This window comes from Salmo salar, chromosome 10 (assembly GCF_965601325.2).
Source record: "Salmo salar chromosome 10, fSalSal1, whole genome shotgun sequence".
Taxonomy (NCBI): domain Eukaryota; kingdom Metazoa; phylum Chordata; class Actinopteri; order Salmoniformes; family Salmonidae; genus Salmo; species Salmo salar.
This window is the reverse complement of record NC_138300.1, coordinates 76,298,959-76,315,455: the sequence shown is the minus strand read 5'-3', so window position 1 is coordinate 76,315,455 and position 16,497 is coordinate 76,298,959. Positions and strand designations below refer to the sequence as shown.

Sequence of the window (16,497 nt, the reverse complement as noted above, 5' to 3'; positions counted from 1 at the left end):
GTAGTAACACTAGCAAAAACATGATAAATGGTAATAATTCTTAGACAGTCTCGCAGGTGGTCAACAGTGCGGTGTGAAATGATCGAGCCAAAGGCCACGTGACCCAGTGACCCAAGAGAACTTGAGGTGACACACACATCCACCTAGAGGCAATGTGGCGCAGACAGACAAACATCAACACCTTCTCACCCTTTTGTTTGTCACGTCTGGTGTCAGCCTTTTGACCGTGCGTAAAGCACACAATGAAATGTGTGGGAGTGGAGCCTAACAAAAGCTAGTCTATGTTTTGTTATTTCATACGGTAACTCGTTCACAGCTTTCTTCTATAGCGCATCTTTTGTTTCGTGAAGGAAAGCCATTTTTCTCCCTTGACACACCAGAAAGAAAGCCAGGCTTAACTTCATTATGATTTGTTTTTCCATTTCGATCCAAGTCAAGTGTTCACATTTTCCTAGTTTCCCTTGGTGCGTCCTTGCGGCTGGGGTGCTCGTGGAAGACAGCTTCAGGGATTGTAAACTTCCTGGTCTGGAGACCATTCATAGCCTGTTCATAGTCTGTTTTAGAACCTGGTCATAACCCATTCATGTTGCATGTCTTGTCCTTTACGATTGCATTGACTAGTAGTTGAAGACGCTAAGCAACATTCTTGGAACTAAACCTGCTGCCGCCTTCTGCCTTCTAAACAGCTAGAGGTATTATTAGCCAATTACCTCCTAATTAAGGTTAATTAAGGCTTTAATGCACATACTAAACTAACACATCTCTGATGTAAAACGAGGTAAGGTGAAATAAGGTAAAGTGAAAGACGAGAGGGAGGGAAAGCAAAACATTGAAACATTACAAGGGGAAGTAAATGGGGGGAGGGGGAGAGAGAGAGAGTAATAGAGCTATTGGACGCCAGCAAAACTGCTAGCCTAGCGGGTGTTCTTTCCCACTGTGGTAAATCCTCAAGGCTTCCATAATAAACAAAGAATTTGCTGCAGTGCAATAAGAGCGACTGAAGCACAAGTGTCAGTCACTACTAGGCCATCTCACTCTGTCAACGATCCAAAAGTCAGCACTCCATTGGCTAAAACCAAGGAGACTGATCCAAAAGTCAGCACTCCATTGGCTTTTAAGGAGCCCCCCCCCCCAAAAAAAAGGTCAGCAGTTTACCTACAGTGTACTTTCAGAGGACAACTCCTTGACATGTCCTTTTGGCTGTACCACCAACGTTTAGAAGACAGTCATCGAACGATCGAGAAAAGCCCAGGCAGAATTATGTTGTTTCTCTTTTACAATGATTCAGTCTTTAAAAAAACGTACTAATAAAGTTACAATGATGGGAGTTACAGACAGTACAGTGGCGAATATAAACAAGGGACGCTGATCTATTTTGCATACCCCATGCAAGCATCAGACTATCTGCTGCCTGGCCAAGCTGGATGCAATGGGAGATACAGTACATGGAATGGGCAGGTTCACGGAGGGTGTTTGAGTGCCTCTAGATCTTCCTCAAATTGAAATCTAGAACACAAAGCCAGTTCCACAGCTTTTTTTTGTATTATTCCCCTCTAATCAGGGACTGATTTAGACCTGGGACACCAGGTGGGTGCAATTAATTATCAGGTAAAAGAGAAAACCAGCAGTACCTTGTAGGGTAAGTATTTTAGTTGTATTTTTTATTCATCACTGGATTGGCTTTGGGTTCCTTCATTGCTGGCTCATGATGTCATATCCTGTGGGCTTTACATGGAATCCTCCAGGTATTATCTTTGACAAGCCTAAATAAACGGATGATTAAGACGGCTGCCGATCCAGCGGTTTTCTCCCTGTTGGGTGGTGGTGGAAGTCACGATTTGAAGGTTGTGTTGATACTGCCACGTTCCTTTGTTGAGGCCTGTTGTCTAAAACCACTCACTCAAAAGTACTGCTTTACTCACCCTATGCTGCAGCCTGCAGGTACAGCCCATTGCCACTGTTAGCTTCAGGAATGCTTAGAATATATTGGAGGATTCCCGTAAAGACAAGATGACCATGGGTTCAATGTATTCAAAGGAGGACAGGGGGTGAAGGAGAGAGATAAGGGGATCACAAAAAGGAGAAATAAATGTTTTGGTGACTGGAGACGCAGGAGAACTACCGCTCTACATTGGGGAACGGAAAAGTACTGGTTTGATTGCTGTGGTGAGTTCAAGGGGCATGTTCGTGTACGATGTCTAATAGCGAAGTACATTTGGGGAGAGAGGCGCAAACACACTTAAGTGACTCTCTCAGAAGGAGGCCCAAGCACAGTTTGGGTTGTCATTATTACTGGTTTGTCAGGTATAATCCCATTCAGACTTATAATTGGATGGTGGGGGAGCAGGATCTTAATTTGAGCCAGTTTGCTACAGCAGGAAAATAATCCTGTCCCAACAGGAAATGTGAATTTAGGGATTATAATTAATGGACATTTTTGTAGGGGTTGATGTATTTTTCGTAAGGGAAAATCAAGTCTGTAATTTCAAAGTGGAAATTACAAACTTCAGAAGCCTTTTCATCAAATCAAATCAAGCTTTATTTATACAGCACATTTCAGACATGGGATGCAATGCAATGTGCTTCACAGGAAAAAACGAATAAAAATAATTAACTACACAACAAACACAAGAGGATAAAAAACCAAATAATGACAAACACTGAATGACTAAAGAGCACCCTAAGGAAAAGCAAAGCTAAAAAAGTGTGTTTTAAGATCTCTTTTAAATATGTCCACAGTTTGGGCCCCCCTCAGGTTTTCTGGCAGGCTATTCCAGAGGCTGGGGGCATAATAACTAAAGGCTGCCTCTCCATGCCTCTTGGTCCTAGGCTTGGGATAGTTAAAATACCAGTGCCAGAGGACCTGAGGGATCTACTGGGTACATAACTTAAAAGCATGTCTGACATCGTGCACAATCATGGATTGATTTAAAAACCAATAGAAGAATCTTAAAATGTATTCTAAAACTCACAGGCAGCCAGTGCAGAGACCTTAAAACCGGTGTAATCTGTGCTCACTCTCTGGTCTAGGTCAGCGCCCGTGCTGCAGCATTCTATATGTTTTGCAGTTGACCAATGGCTTTCTTGGGTAGACCAGACAGGAGAGCATTACAGTAGTCAAGCCTGCTTGTAATAAAAGCATGGATGAGTCTCTCTGTATCAGCCTGAGAGAGAAACGGCTGCACCTTGGCAATGTTCCTCAGATCGTAAAAACCTATTTTGGTCACATTCCTAATGTGTGATTTGAAATTGAGTTCAGAACCTAAAATGACATCTACTTTTTTTACCTGGTGTTTTATCTTTATTGATTCTCGCTCTGTGCTTTGGCTCCAACAATAAGTACTTCGGTCTTGTCTTGATTTAGTTGGAGGAAGTTGTGAGCCATCCAAGTATTTAAATCACTAATACAGTCTAATAATTTATCTGTGGAGGCCAACCCACCTCTCCGGTCTGTCCAGAAGGAAATCATGGTCAACAGTATCGAATGCAACACTTAAATCCAAGAGTACAGAGAGCTGTTTGGCATCTATGTCGGCTACAAGATAATGTATCACTTTAACTAAGGCTGTGTCTGTGCTGTGGTGGGCACGAAAAATAGATTAGATTTATTTTTTAAATACAGTTGGCACAAAATCATTTCGCTGTCTGAAAACCAATTTCTCCAGAATTTTGCTTAAGAATGGAAGGTTGGAGATTAGCTGAAAAGTAGTGCGGTGAGGAAAGTGCCTGTGATTAACAACAGCTTGCACTTAAAACAGTTTTGAAGAAGGTGGTGGGGATAGGATCGAGAAGGCAGGTAGAAGGCTTAAGTTGTGATCACTTTCCTGAGCATGTCTGCGTCAGCCTGGGAAAATAAATCCATAGTGCCTTTGCGTGGTAGGCTAGGGCACATATCATCAAACTTCTCATCTTGCTTGACTGATACCTAGCTTAATGTTGTTACCTTATCTCTGAAATATGCCGCAAACTTATCACATTTAGATTTTGAGGAAAGTTCACATAGGTTTGCGGGGGTAGACCATCAATGGTTGAGAAGAGCACCCTCATACTATTCTGATTATTGGTGATCAACTTAGAAACATTTTGTTACGTTACAGCCTTTTTCTAAAATGGATAAAACATTTTAAAATTCCTCATCAATCTACACACAATACCCCATCATGTCAAAGTGAAAACTGGTTTAAATACATTTTTTGCAAATTAATTTAACATAAAAAACTGAAATATCTTATTTACATAAGCATTCAGACCCTTCAAATTGAGCTCAGGTGCAGCCTGTTTCCATTAATCATCTTTGAGATGTTTCTACAATTTAATTGGAGTCCACCGGTGGCCAATTCAATTGATTAGACATCATTTGGAAAGGCACACACCTGACTATATGAGGTCAGACAGTTGACAGTGAATGTCAGAGCAAAACCCAAGCCATGAGGTCGAAGGATATGTTCGCAGTGCTCCGAGACAGGATTGTGTCGAGGCACAGATCTGGGGAAGGGTACCAAAACATTTCTGCAATATTGAAGGTCCCCAATAACACAGTGGCCTCCATCATTCTTAAATGGAAGAAGTTTGGAACCACCAAGACTCTTCCTAGAGATGGCCGCCCAGCCAAACTGAGCAATCGAGGGAGATGGGCCTTGGTCAGGGAGGTGACCAAGAACCCGATGGTCACTCTGACAGAGCTGCAGACTTCCTCTGTGGAGACAGGAGAACCTTCCAGAAGGACAACCATCTCTGCAGCACTCCACCAATCAGGCCTTTATGGTAGAGTGGCCAAACAGAAGCCACTCCTCAGTAAAAGGCACATGACAGCCCTCTTGGATTCGCTGGTCTGATGAAACCAAGATTGAACTATCTGGCCTGAATGCCAAGCGTCATGTCCGCAGGAAACCTGCACCATCTCCACGGTGAAGCATGTTGGTGGCAGCATCATGCTGTGGGGATGTTTTTCAGCGGCAGGGACTGGGAGACTAGTCAGGATCGAGGGAAAGATGAATGGAGCAAAGTATAGAGAGATCCTTGATAAAAAAAGAGCACTCCAGAGCACTCAGGATCTCAGACTGGGGTGAAGGTTCACCTTCCAACAAGACAATGACCCTAAGCACACAGCCAAGACAACACAGGTGTAGTTTCGGGACAAGTCTCTGAATGTCCTTGAGTGGCCCAGCCAGAGCCCAGACTTGAACTCGATCCAATCTCTCTGAAGAGATCTGAAAATAGCTGTGCAGCTGCACTCCCCATCCAACCTAACAGAGTTTGAGAGGATCTACTGAGAAGAATGGGAAAAACTCCCCAAACACATGTGTGCCAAGCTTGTAGCTTCATACCCAAGAAGACTTGAGGCTGTTATCGCTGCCAAAGGTCCCTCAACAAAGTACTGAGTAAAGGGTATGAATACTTGTTTAAGTGATATTTCAAAAAAACTGTTTTTGATTGGTCATTATGGAGTATTGTGTGTAGATTGATGAGATGTTAAAAAAAAGGTGGAATAAGGCTGTAATGTAACAAAATGTGGAAAAAGTGAAGGGATCTGAATACTTTCTGAATGCACTGTATATATGCCAAGTTGCTCTCAGAATATCATAACGAACCTGCGACTTTGACTTTCTCCACTTTGGCTCTGCTTTACTGCAATTTCTCTTTAATTGATTTGTTTCCTCACTCATCCAAGGGGCTCTCCATTTGGATCGGGCATTTTTCAACCATACTGGAGCTATGGCATCAATAGTTGTCCTTTATTTGCTATTAAAGTTATCAACTAAATCATCACAAGAGGAAGGCAGAATAGGTTCCTACATTCAATAAAATCTGTAGCAACATCTGAGGTAAGGTAGCATTTCTTAATAATGTGTTCAGTATTACCCTGTGCTATGGGCAACAAGGTAGTAAAAAAACAGTGGTGATCAGATAAAGCAACATCAACAATAGAGGATATGTCAATAGAAAGACCCTTGGTAATAACCAGGTCCAAAGTATGGCCGCTGTTATGGATGGGCCTAGTAACATGTTGGATAAAGTCCATAGAGCTCAAAAGATTCATAAATTCAATAGCCTTGAAGTCAGTCTCTTTGTCAACATGAATATTAAAATCGCCCAATACAATGATTTTATCATAGTTCTCAAGGACAATAGACAATAGTTCAGATAAATCAGTAAAGAAAGTGGGGAAGTGCTTTGATGGCCTATACAGAGTTCTGGCCAGCACTGATGGCTGACATTTAAACAGTATAGTATGATGCTCAAAAGACCTAAAGTCGCCAAACGAAATGTCCTTACAGCTGAGATCATTAGTAAAAATAGAGGCTGTCCCCCCACCCTTTCCCTTTTCTGATAGAGTATGAAAAGGTGTAGTCCGGGGGTAGGCTTTAATAAGAGTGGCACTACAGCCTGATGACAGCCATGTTTCAGTGAGAAACATGCAATCAACTTTGCGCTCAGTAATGAGGTCATTCACGAGAAAGGTTTTACTAGTGATTGCTCTAACATGTAAAAGCACCATGTGTGGGCCACTCTGCCCCTGAGGCATCTGCCTCGAGGTAACCAATGGAATAACAAACAAATTATTAACGCTACTACCACGTTGTCTGACAGTCTCCAATCTATCAGAATGGTAGGAGATGACAGTTTGTATAAACTCACCAGAAGGTGGAGTTAAAGGAACATAAATTAGGTTACTCACAATAACTATAGTGCCATTTCTACAGGAGTTAATATGCTTTCCAAGTCCTCTGTTGCATATTCTGACAGAGAGACCTGGAGCACTACCATACAGACCCTGTATGTCAGTCTCAAAAACAGTTTGCGATGTTACTGGAAATAATCCTGGAACTCCTGCGGTTAGGGTGAATCCAATCTCTTTTAAAAAGTGCTGGTTGCACCCACAGCAAATCAAAGTTGTCACAAAAAGAAACATTCCTGTCATTGCAAAGTTTCTTCAGGTACTCGTGTAGTGCAACGGGTCGGCTGAAAAGTTCAAAACCCTATCAGTAGCACGGGAGGGGGCCAGAGATAATCATCTTCCCTGTGCTAGCAGGATGTTTACTTTTTTTGTAGTCCTCAGACTGCCTAAAACGAAGGTCGTTAAAACCTACGTGAGTGACGATGGTGTCAATATTGGAGTAGTTGGCCAGAAGAGGGAGTTCCTGTCATAGACACAGGCTCCTGGGTGACAGTGGACCTTGGTCGGTCTACAGGCCATAAGCAGGCCAAAATCTCTCACCATTGTGCTGCCCACAATGATGGTGGTCATGATGGAATCCGATGGGGAACGAAGAGGGGGAGGGGTTTGGGACTGCCTCGGACAGGGGGGATGGAGGCTTCAAGCCAGGCTAGCCTGACTCTTCGCACCAGCCACAGAGGATGGCGTTGGAAACCCCAGGAAGGTGGAGGATGGCCCGAGACCCTTCTGTTTTGAGTCACCAACCTGCTGAACTGCGGTGGTCGTGGGGGAGGGGGCACTGGGCGGCAGCCGGCTGTTGTTATATACCCAGGATCCGTGCTGACTCCTGGGGGCTGGTAGGTCCGTCTCAAGCAGGGCAAAGCTGTTTGATAGTTGGATCGGATCTTCTCGGATAGATGAAGGGTGGCCAGACTGCCTCCCCAATCTCCTATGCCTTGCGAGTGTCCAGATTCCTATGGGCCGGGGATTTGAGTTTAACATCTGTCCGTTGGATTGGGACAGATCAACGCTGCCCGACTCACCGACAGCTTTGCTATATTAAAACAGATTCGGTTTGCCTGGGTTACAGCAAGGTCGGTGTACTTAGAAAGCAGGTTATCTGGGCCTCCCGAGTGGTGCAGTGGTCTAAAGCACTGCATCGCAGTGCTAGCTGTGCCACTAGAGATCCTGGTTAGAGTCCAGGCTCTGTTGCAGCCGGCCGCAACTTTAGCTATGATTAATGGTTCCGTATTTCACTGAAAGAATAAACGTTTTGTTTTCGAAATGATAGTTTCCGGATTTGACCATATTAATGACCAAAGGCTCGTATTTCTGTGTGTTTATTATAATTAAGTCTATGGTTTGATATTTGATAGAGCAGTCTGACTGAGCGGTGGTAGGCAGCAGCAGGCTCGTAAGCATTCATTCAAACAGCACTTTACTGCGTTTGCGAGCAGTTGTTAGCAATGCTTGAAGCACAGCGCTGTTTATGACTTCAAGCCTATCAACTCCCGAGATTAGGCTGGCAATACTAAGGTGCCAATAAGAACATCCAATAGTTAAAGGTATACGAAATACAAATAGTATAGAGAAATAGTTGAGGCGTCAACGTTTCCTATAATAACTACAACCTTAAACTTCTTAAGTGGGAATATTGAACCACCAGCTTTCATATGTTCTCATGTTCTGAGCAAGGAACATAAACGTTAGCTTTTTTTACATGGCACATATTGCACTTTACTTTCTTCTCCAACAATGTGTTTTTGCATTATTTAAACCAAATTGAACATGTTTCATTATTCATTTGAGACTAAATAGATTTTATTTATGTATTATATTATATTAAGTTCAAATTAAAGGGTTCATTGTTCATTCAGTATTGTTGTAATTGTCATAGTTAAAAATAAATATAAAAATCATCCGATTAATCGGTATCGGCTTATTTTGGCTCTCCAATAATCGGTATCGTATCGGCGTTGAAAAATCATAATCGGTCAACCTCTAATACAAAGCTCTCTCTTTTAAACCGCAAATACACTACAATTCTTACATTTCCTCCATTGCAGAAAGTTCTCCTGCAACGGAATGATCAAATTAAGATCCTACTTCTGAAGAGCAGCACCCACAAAAAGGACAGGTCATTACAGCCATTGAAAGTGAGCAGGAAAAAGAAAACTGGCAAAATGGGAAATCAGGTTCCAAGGTTATATGGTGGAGGGAAAATAGAAAGCAATTCAATCCACCCTCAACTGGCATTGTGGTTGAAGAACGTACAGGCATATGCTGCTGTACTTCAAGTGCTCATTCACTAGAGCTTCAACCTTTCTTTTTCAGCAGCAAGACTGCAATTTGGGTGTTTCGTACAGCCACAGATAAGTATAGGCTGGCTAATATGTACTTACGAGATGGAGAGAAATACTTACGGCTAAATGTTTAATGTCTGTTTGTACAACACATGTCCAATTTGGGTGCTGGTGTCCTTTGAAAGAGCTCAACAACCAATAATTATGACTTTCTGGCTCTGTCACTAACAAGAATAAAGCTTTCTGAATGACACCTTTAATCTCAAAACAAAAAAGTGCAAATGTGGACGTAATTTAAGTAATACAAATATAATAAATGTATAGTGTTTAGAAGCAGCATGCGCTTAATCTAATAAGGATAAGCCAAACAAAATGACGACAAAAGAACAGGGTCAGAATAAGGATGAAAAAACTAGTAACATTAATGAATATGTATTCATTAACAAATGTGTTTTAGTCACTATGAAAACTATTGTGTCTTAATGAAATACACCTGTGGCCATTTCTATTTTATTACCATGGTTATAACCATCAGCAAGGCTGCAGGCAAGCTGGTAATGAGTGCAGCCAATTGTACCAATCTCTAAGTAGTCTATAACTCACATTCTCACTCTCTCCCCCCACTCTCTCAGCTGTCAAACACCCTCACCTGTAACACCCTCACCCTCGCCTGCAACCGTTTGCCCCTTTTCCTATTGCCAAGAGAATGTCACCCTAGATGAAAGAGAAAGCTAACAGGATCTACTCATTCACTCTGCTGCAAATAGCAACTCATTTGACATCAGCATTTATCATATATTTCTTAAAAGACAACTTGAGCCTTAAAAATTGACAAGTCACTTAGCACTATAGATTGAACCTGTTTCAATGATTTTGAAGTTCTGATATGTTCTGGTGAAAAAATGCTGAAAAGCAAAGTGTATTGAAGGCCAAGTGCAGAGAATCTAAAAAATATATATAATAACCATTGTTTTATATGATATTTTCTACACAATCACAAACCAAATTGCATCTTAAGTTTTATATATATATATATATATATATATATATATATATATATATATATTTACATACACACACATGCACTGTACACACACACACACACAACATACACACACATTTTCCATAAGCACAAAAAGCTTATTTCTCTCAAATTTTGTGCACAAATTTGTTAACATCCCTGTTGGTGAGCATTTTATCCTTTGTCAAGATAATCCATCCACTTGACAGGCATGGCATATCAAGAAACGGATTATTACACAGATGCAATTTGCGCTGGGGAGAATAAAAGGCCACTCTAAAATGTGCAGTTTTGTCACACAACACAACGCCACAGATGTCTCAAGTTTTGAGGGAGCATGCAATTGGCATGCTGACTGCAAGAATGTCCACCAGAGCTGTTGCCAGAGAATTGAATGATCATTCCCTACCATAAGCCACCTCCAACATCGTTTTAGAGAATTTGGCAGTAAGTCCAACCAGCCTCACAACCGCAGACCAGGTGTAACCATGCCCCCCCAAAACCTCCACATCCGGCTTCTTCACCTGCGGGATCGTCTGAGACCAGCCACACGGACAGCTGATGAAACTGAGGTGTATTTCTGTCTGTAATAAAGCCCTTTTGTGGGGAAAAACTCATTCTGATTGGCTGGGCCTGGCTCCCTAGTGGGTGGGCCTGGCTCCCAAGTGTGTGGGCCTATGCCCACCCATGGCTGTGCCCCTGCCCAGTCATGTGAAATCCATAGATTATTTCAGTTGATTGATTTCCTTATATGAACTGTAACTCAGTAAAATCGTTGAAATTGTTGCATGTTGCATTTATATTTTTGTTCAGTATATATATAGTACCAGTCAAAAGTTTGGACACACCTACTCATTTAAGGGATTTTCTTGATTTGTACCATTTTCTACATTGTAGAATAATAGGGAAGACATCAAAACTATGAAATAACACATATGGAATCATGTAGTAACCAAAAAAGTGTTTAACCTCTCTTGGGTAGGGGGCAGTATTTTCACGTCCAGATGAAAAGCGTGCCCAAAGTAAACTGCCTGTTACTCAGGCCCAGAAGCTAGGATATGCATATAATTGGTTGATATGGATAGAAAACACTCTAAAGTTTCTAAAACTGTTAAAGTGAGTATAACAGAACTGATATGGCAGGCGAAACCCCGAGGACAAACCATCCAACAACAAAAGAATTCAGCCTTCCACTGTTTCCAATGGCTTTCATGTTTATTATGAGGCGAAGTCCTCCCAGATTGCAGTTCCTAGGTTTTCCACTAGATGTCAACAGTCTTTAGAAAGAGTTTCAGGCTGGTTTTTGGAAAAAATTAGCTAGAAGTTGTAGTTTTTCTAAGTGGCTCCCATTTTGGCTGTACTGTTTCCATGCGCGTGGGTGAAAGCACGTTCTTTGTTATTTATTTCTGGTAATGAACATACTATTCTCCATCTTAAATTTTATCGTTTATTTACGTATTAGGGTACCTGAGGTTTGATTATAAACATTGTTTGACTTGTTTGGATAAGTTTATTTGGTAACGTTTGGGATTCATTTTGTATGCATTTTGAAGGAGGGAAACCGGTGGATTATTGAATGAAGCGCGCCAGCTAAACTGAGATTTTATGGATATAAAGAAGGACTTTATCGAACAAAAGGACCATTTGTGATGTAACTGGGACCTTTTGGAGTGCCAACAGAAGATCTTCAAAGGTAAGGCATTTTTTATATTGCTATTTCTGACTTTCGTGTCGCACCTGCCTGGTTGAAAAATGTTTTTCATGTTTTTGTATGTGGGGCGCTGTCCTCAGATAATCGCATGGTGTGCTTTCGCCATAAAGCCTTTTTGAAATCTGACACAGGGGCTGGATTAACAAGAAGTTAAGCTTTATTTTGATGTAATACTTGTATTTTCATGAATGTTAAATATTTATATTTCTGTAATTTGAAATTCGCGCTCTGCAATTTCACAGGATGTTGGCCAGGTGGGACGCTACCATCCCACCTGCCCAGTTAACCCAATTGAGATGGTTTGGGATGAGTTGGACTGCAGAGTGAAGGAAAAGACGTCAACAAGTGCTCAGCATATGTGGGAACTCCTTCAAGACTGTTGGAAAAGCATTCCAGGTGAAGCTGGTTGAGAGAATGCCAAGAATGTGCAAAGCTGTCATCAAGGCAAAGGGTGGCTACTTTGAAGAATCTCACATATAAAATAGATTTTGATTTGTTTAACACTTTTTGGGTTACTACATGATTCCATATGTGTTATTTCATAGTTGTGATGTCTTCACTATTATTCTACAATGTAGAAAATAGTACAAAATAAAGAAAAAACCCTTGAATAAGTAGGTATGTCCAAACTTTTGACTGGTACTGTATATACAATTAAAAGTCTCACTATTGCTTAACTATACCATGAGGTAAGGTTTAGCTCTTGCAGATGCAATATTTTCAAGAATGGGCTATTATAACACTTATTTTCAGGCGCCGTCCTCATGTCAGCATAAGTCTGGACATGACAGGTTGTAGCCAATGTCTATCACCTACACTTTGACATGTAGGCTAACTATATATGTCCATTCACATGCACTTATGTTTATCTTAATTAGCAGAATAGCTACTGTTTTTCGGTTATCAAATCAAATCAAATCAATTGCCTATGTTTGTTAATGGTCTTGGTAACCTAGCAGATGACCTTGGTGGCCTGGCAGATTAGGAACCTCTTGAAGGAAAATGGCCTTGCCCCTAAAATCAAGAAATTCCAGGCCCGGTGCTAATAATAGCCTAATTATGAAATGACAACGAGTCACAGTTTTCTCAATGCAAGGTTTATTGTGTTTTTTTTTTTGTATTACTTCTTGAAGGTATTTATCATATTAGGTATGTGTTTTAATAGGCCTAAATAGTTGGACACGTTAGCCTACACTTGGGGGCAGTTACAAGGCTAACCTATATGAACGTGTTTGATGGGACTGACATAATTAATAGGCTATACTGTAAAGGTTCAGCGTGAACGATGAGGGAGGCTGTATTTGTGCGCAGATCATATAAGAAATGATCCATAACTAAATCCAGGCGAGCTACAGGTGCGCCGCGACCGTAAGGTTGCTCAGATAGTGGATAGCACGTCCCGGGACAATGTGCTGAATTGGCAGCCTATTTATAAGTCTGCCATTTGAACGTGGACTGCACTCTAATGCCACTTTACCTTATGAGGGAACTATAACCCACAGCACCTGCTCAAAACAAATTGGTATACGAGATCAACTTCACCCCCGCGAAGGGTCCCGTCGTCGGATTGTTTTTCAAACAGACACTCTCGCTTACAACGGGAATGTGCTTCTCTATTGGCTAGCTAGAGAGCACAGACAATTACACTTGAGCTGAAGAATATAGGCGCTATTTCAATTCGAGATAATGGATTTGAAATGTGTCCAAATAGCAATAAGGCTGCTGCATTTCAATTATATGCTAGTTGCTTAAAAGAAAAATGGGATGGAGCGTTGTGTGTCCTTCTTACCTGGATGTCACTCTCAGTGTCAACAAGTTTAGAGGGATCAACAACAACAAAACAAAAATCTGTGTGGCATTGATCCGGATATTACCACAATCCAGTGAATTTCCTTTTTAGTCGTTTTAAAACCGCATCACTGGCACGTGAATTCAGTGCGTGCGAGTGTTCTCTTTCCAAACGTTATCACCCGGCGTGCAGCACTCCGAGGCGCATTATCTCAGAACTTGTGTGCGTGTAAATTTGGGAAACTCCCTAAAGTGATGACCTATCTCGCTTTTCCAGAAAGGCTATGATGCTTCAGTGCGCCTTGTCCTCCTATCCCCAGACATGTAAACGTATCATTATTAAGTTCACCCCACGAAACCTCAACGAAACGTTCACAAGATAGCCTACAAAAAGTCCATACTGTTAAGTGCAAGGCGAAATGTACAGTTCTAAAATGTCAGTCTAAGTGTGTGAAGCATGACTAAATAAACGCTGCTCCTAAATCGCTACGTTCATATGACAATCAATTAAAATACATTTCGTAATTGTCCAGCATAATAGTTATTGCTTTGGCAATCATCTAGAACAACAGCCTAAGTCAAAATAAAATATATAGGGGCAGGTAGTCTAGTCTATAGGCTACGCTACATGCGGTTTTCAACTTGAAAACGTTCACAAAAAAAATTTAAATGGTCAATGTAGGCTATAGCCTAGGCAATCAGAATTCCAATTGAGAACAACTTACTTCAAGAAGTTCCCCTTTCTTCGCACCGTGTTCTCGCTGGGACCAACGTCTTGTTCCTTCTGTATTGTCTCCCAGTGGATCCGTTTTAGAACGAAGGGTTACGTCTATTTTAATTTATGACTCACCACGCATTCTTTTAAGGTCAGTTTCCATGACCCGAGAGAGAGTAAACTTGTGAGAGAGACATCCCCTACTCGGCACCGTCGACAATATTCCCATTTTCCAGTTGATTAGAACGGAATAAAAAGCATTCTGATTTGGACATGGCGCCGAAGTAAACCGAGCGCACAGTGAACGAACTCCGAAAGGCTCGGCATTTACACTTGAGGTGGTGGCCCTGTGGCCAGAAAAGCGCACGTCGTTTCGATGAATAGTAGCCGGCTACCACTATGTGGACAAACATGAAACTACCTCCTATTACAATAGCCTACAATACCACCAGGCAGCTATCTTCAAGCTGCAGGGCTCGCTCGCAAAGTTCATGGGGAATGCAGAAAAAACGACTTGTATTAAACGGATTGTGGGCCTGTTACAGTTAAATGTGCTGACATAAACCAGCTTGCACGCAATTATATCACTTTAAGCTACAGACATTGTTTTACAATTAAGCATTTGATAACACTTAGTTTAGCAAAGTAGTTCAGACTGAAACACAACGTAGGCACAATATTTTGTAAATGTAATATGCAATGACAAACACAATAGGCGTATGTTGCAAATCATTAGGCTACGTGTAATTTGTTCACTGACCAAACTCGCCTCAATTGACATTTTCCTTTTTAGAATAACATGCAAGTGTAGGCATAGTAGCCTATCAATCTCAACGATAAAACATGAATAACCTCTTAATAACCTATGATGCAGGGATTTAAGCTACACATTGGCTTTCGACTGGGAAGCAACAAACAGCCAGTCAAAGCACCAAATTAATATAAATGTTGGGTAAATATATAGCAATAGAGCTATTCTTACCTTGATGTATGCAGTCTGTGGGTATCACGTTGTATTATCAAAGGACAATGTTGTCTGCATCAAGTGGAGAAGGCAATACAGGCAACTTGTGTGGCCATGGGCCACTTAAAACTCTGGTGCGCGAAGTGAGGTTCGCTTGAGAGGCTCTTTGGTAACTTTGTTAGCTAGTCAATCTTGGCTACCATAACTATTTTAAGCATTTCCCATCGTGCAACAATTTGAAAGTGAGGCGAAGTGAGTGAGTGTTCACTGTTGTCGTGCACGGAGAGTACTCCTTCTCCCTAATGGATGCAACGAGAGAAACGGAGAATGAAAACATTGAGAAGGAGAGAGAGAGAGCGAGAGAGAGAGAGTGTGTCACGTTTTATAAATTGGTCTATTGGAATTTATATAATGATCATGGTCATTTGTTTGCTTCAAAATACAACGACCACAGTGCAGAACTCGTTTGCTTTCAGTAAAACAAGTTTTCATTTTGGTTATTTTTAATATGCGAAGTGTATAATCTGCTTCTTATAAAAACGAAACGATTTGACAAGGAAATCAGACTGCCGCCACTTTAGCAACGTCAATGCAACCAAACTTGCATTGTCTAATGTCAACGCTTCATGGCACACATTCGTTGAGTGGCTATCTAAAACAAATATTTGTTCCCGGGTGACTTGTTTAATTAATTACTTTGTATGACGCTGTTTATAAAAGATAAACAAATGAAGGCGCTTCACCTTTGGATCAAAATGTAATTCTATCAAGCATTAAGAATATCATGACATGTCGACGACATTGTTGCTTAAATGTCTGTTGAATAATTATAGCCCTATTTTAATAGAATGAAAGGGCTATTGCATGATTCAATGTTTGGCTATATTCTAAATTAGTAACATTTCAGAACAATGTATCTTAATGAATACGGTAAATATTCCAAATGCATGCATGTTCACGATCAAAGCTTGTGTAAGTCAGCCCATAGCCTATGAGCAATTATCGAATTTATATTCATTTGAAAATTAATTGTAGCCTATTAAAAACGGACATGTAGGCTTTTTGGTTGTCAACCTATTCAATCACATCTTAAAATACGAGACATGGGTTATTTATTTCCTTCAAAGATGATGGATTACTAGACTATTGATAGGGACATTTGGAGTTGAAACTTGAAATATGAGTGCCTTTTAAAGATTTACCTGGTAAAATTGCAGACAAAAATGCAGTTGCTCTTACGCCACCCTGTGGTAAACATAGACAGCACAAGCTCACCAGTGCGTCTTAGGATCACGGACTGCCAGTAACACGCACACTTTTGGGAGATGTATCAAAAC

At 41.1% G+C, this 16,497-nt stretch overlaps 1 protein-coding gene across 6 annotated transcripts in view; it reads right to left on the bottom strand.

Annotated features, from left to right (window-relative positions):
* Positions 1–15,468, bottom strand: part of LOC106561060 (transcription factor SOX-6) — a 147,265-nt gene extending 131,797 nt beyond the window's left edge. For 3 of the 6 annotated variants that reach the window (XM_014124667.3, XM_045688091.2, XM_045688092.2), the window contains exon 1: positions 15,179–15,468. The gene's annotated coding sequence lies outside the window, so the exon portion shown is untranslated. Of the gene's footprint in view, positions 1–14,206; positions 14,579–15,178 lie in introns of those variants that run through there. The other 3 variants (XM_045688089.2, XM_045688090.2, XM_014124666.3) reach the window with 2 other exon arrangements.
* Positions 15,469–16,497: the final 1,029 nt, after the last annotated feature.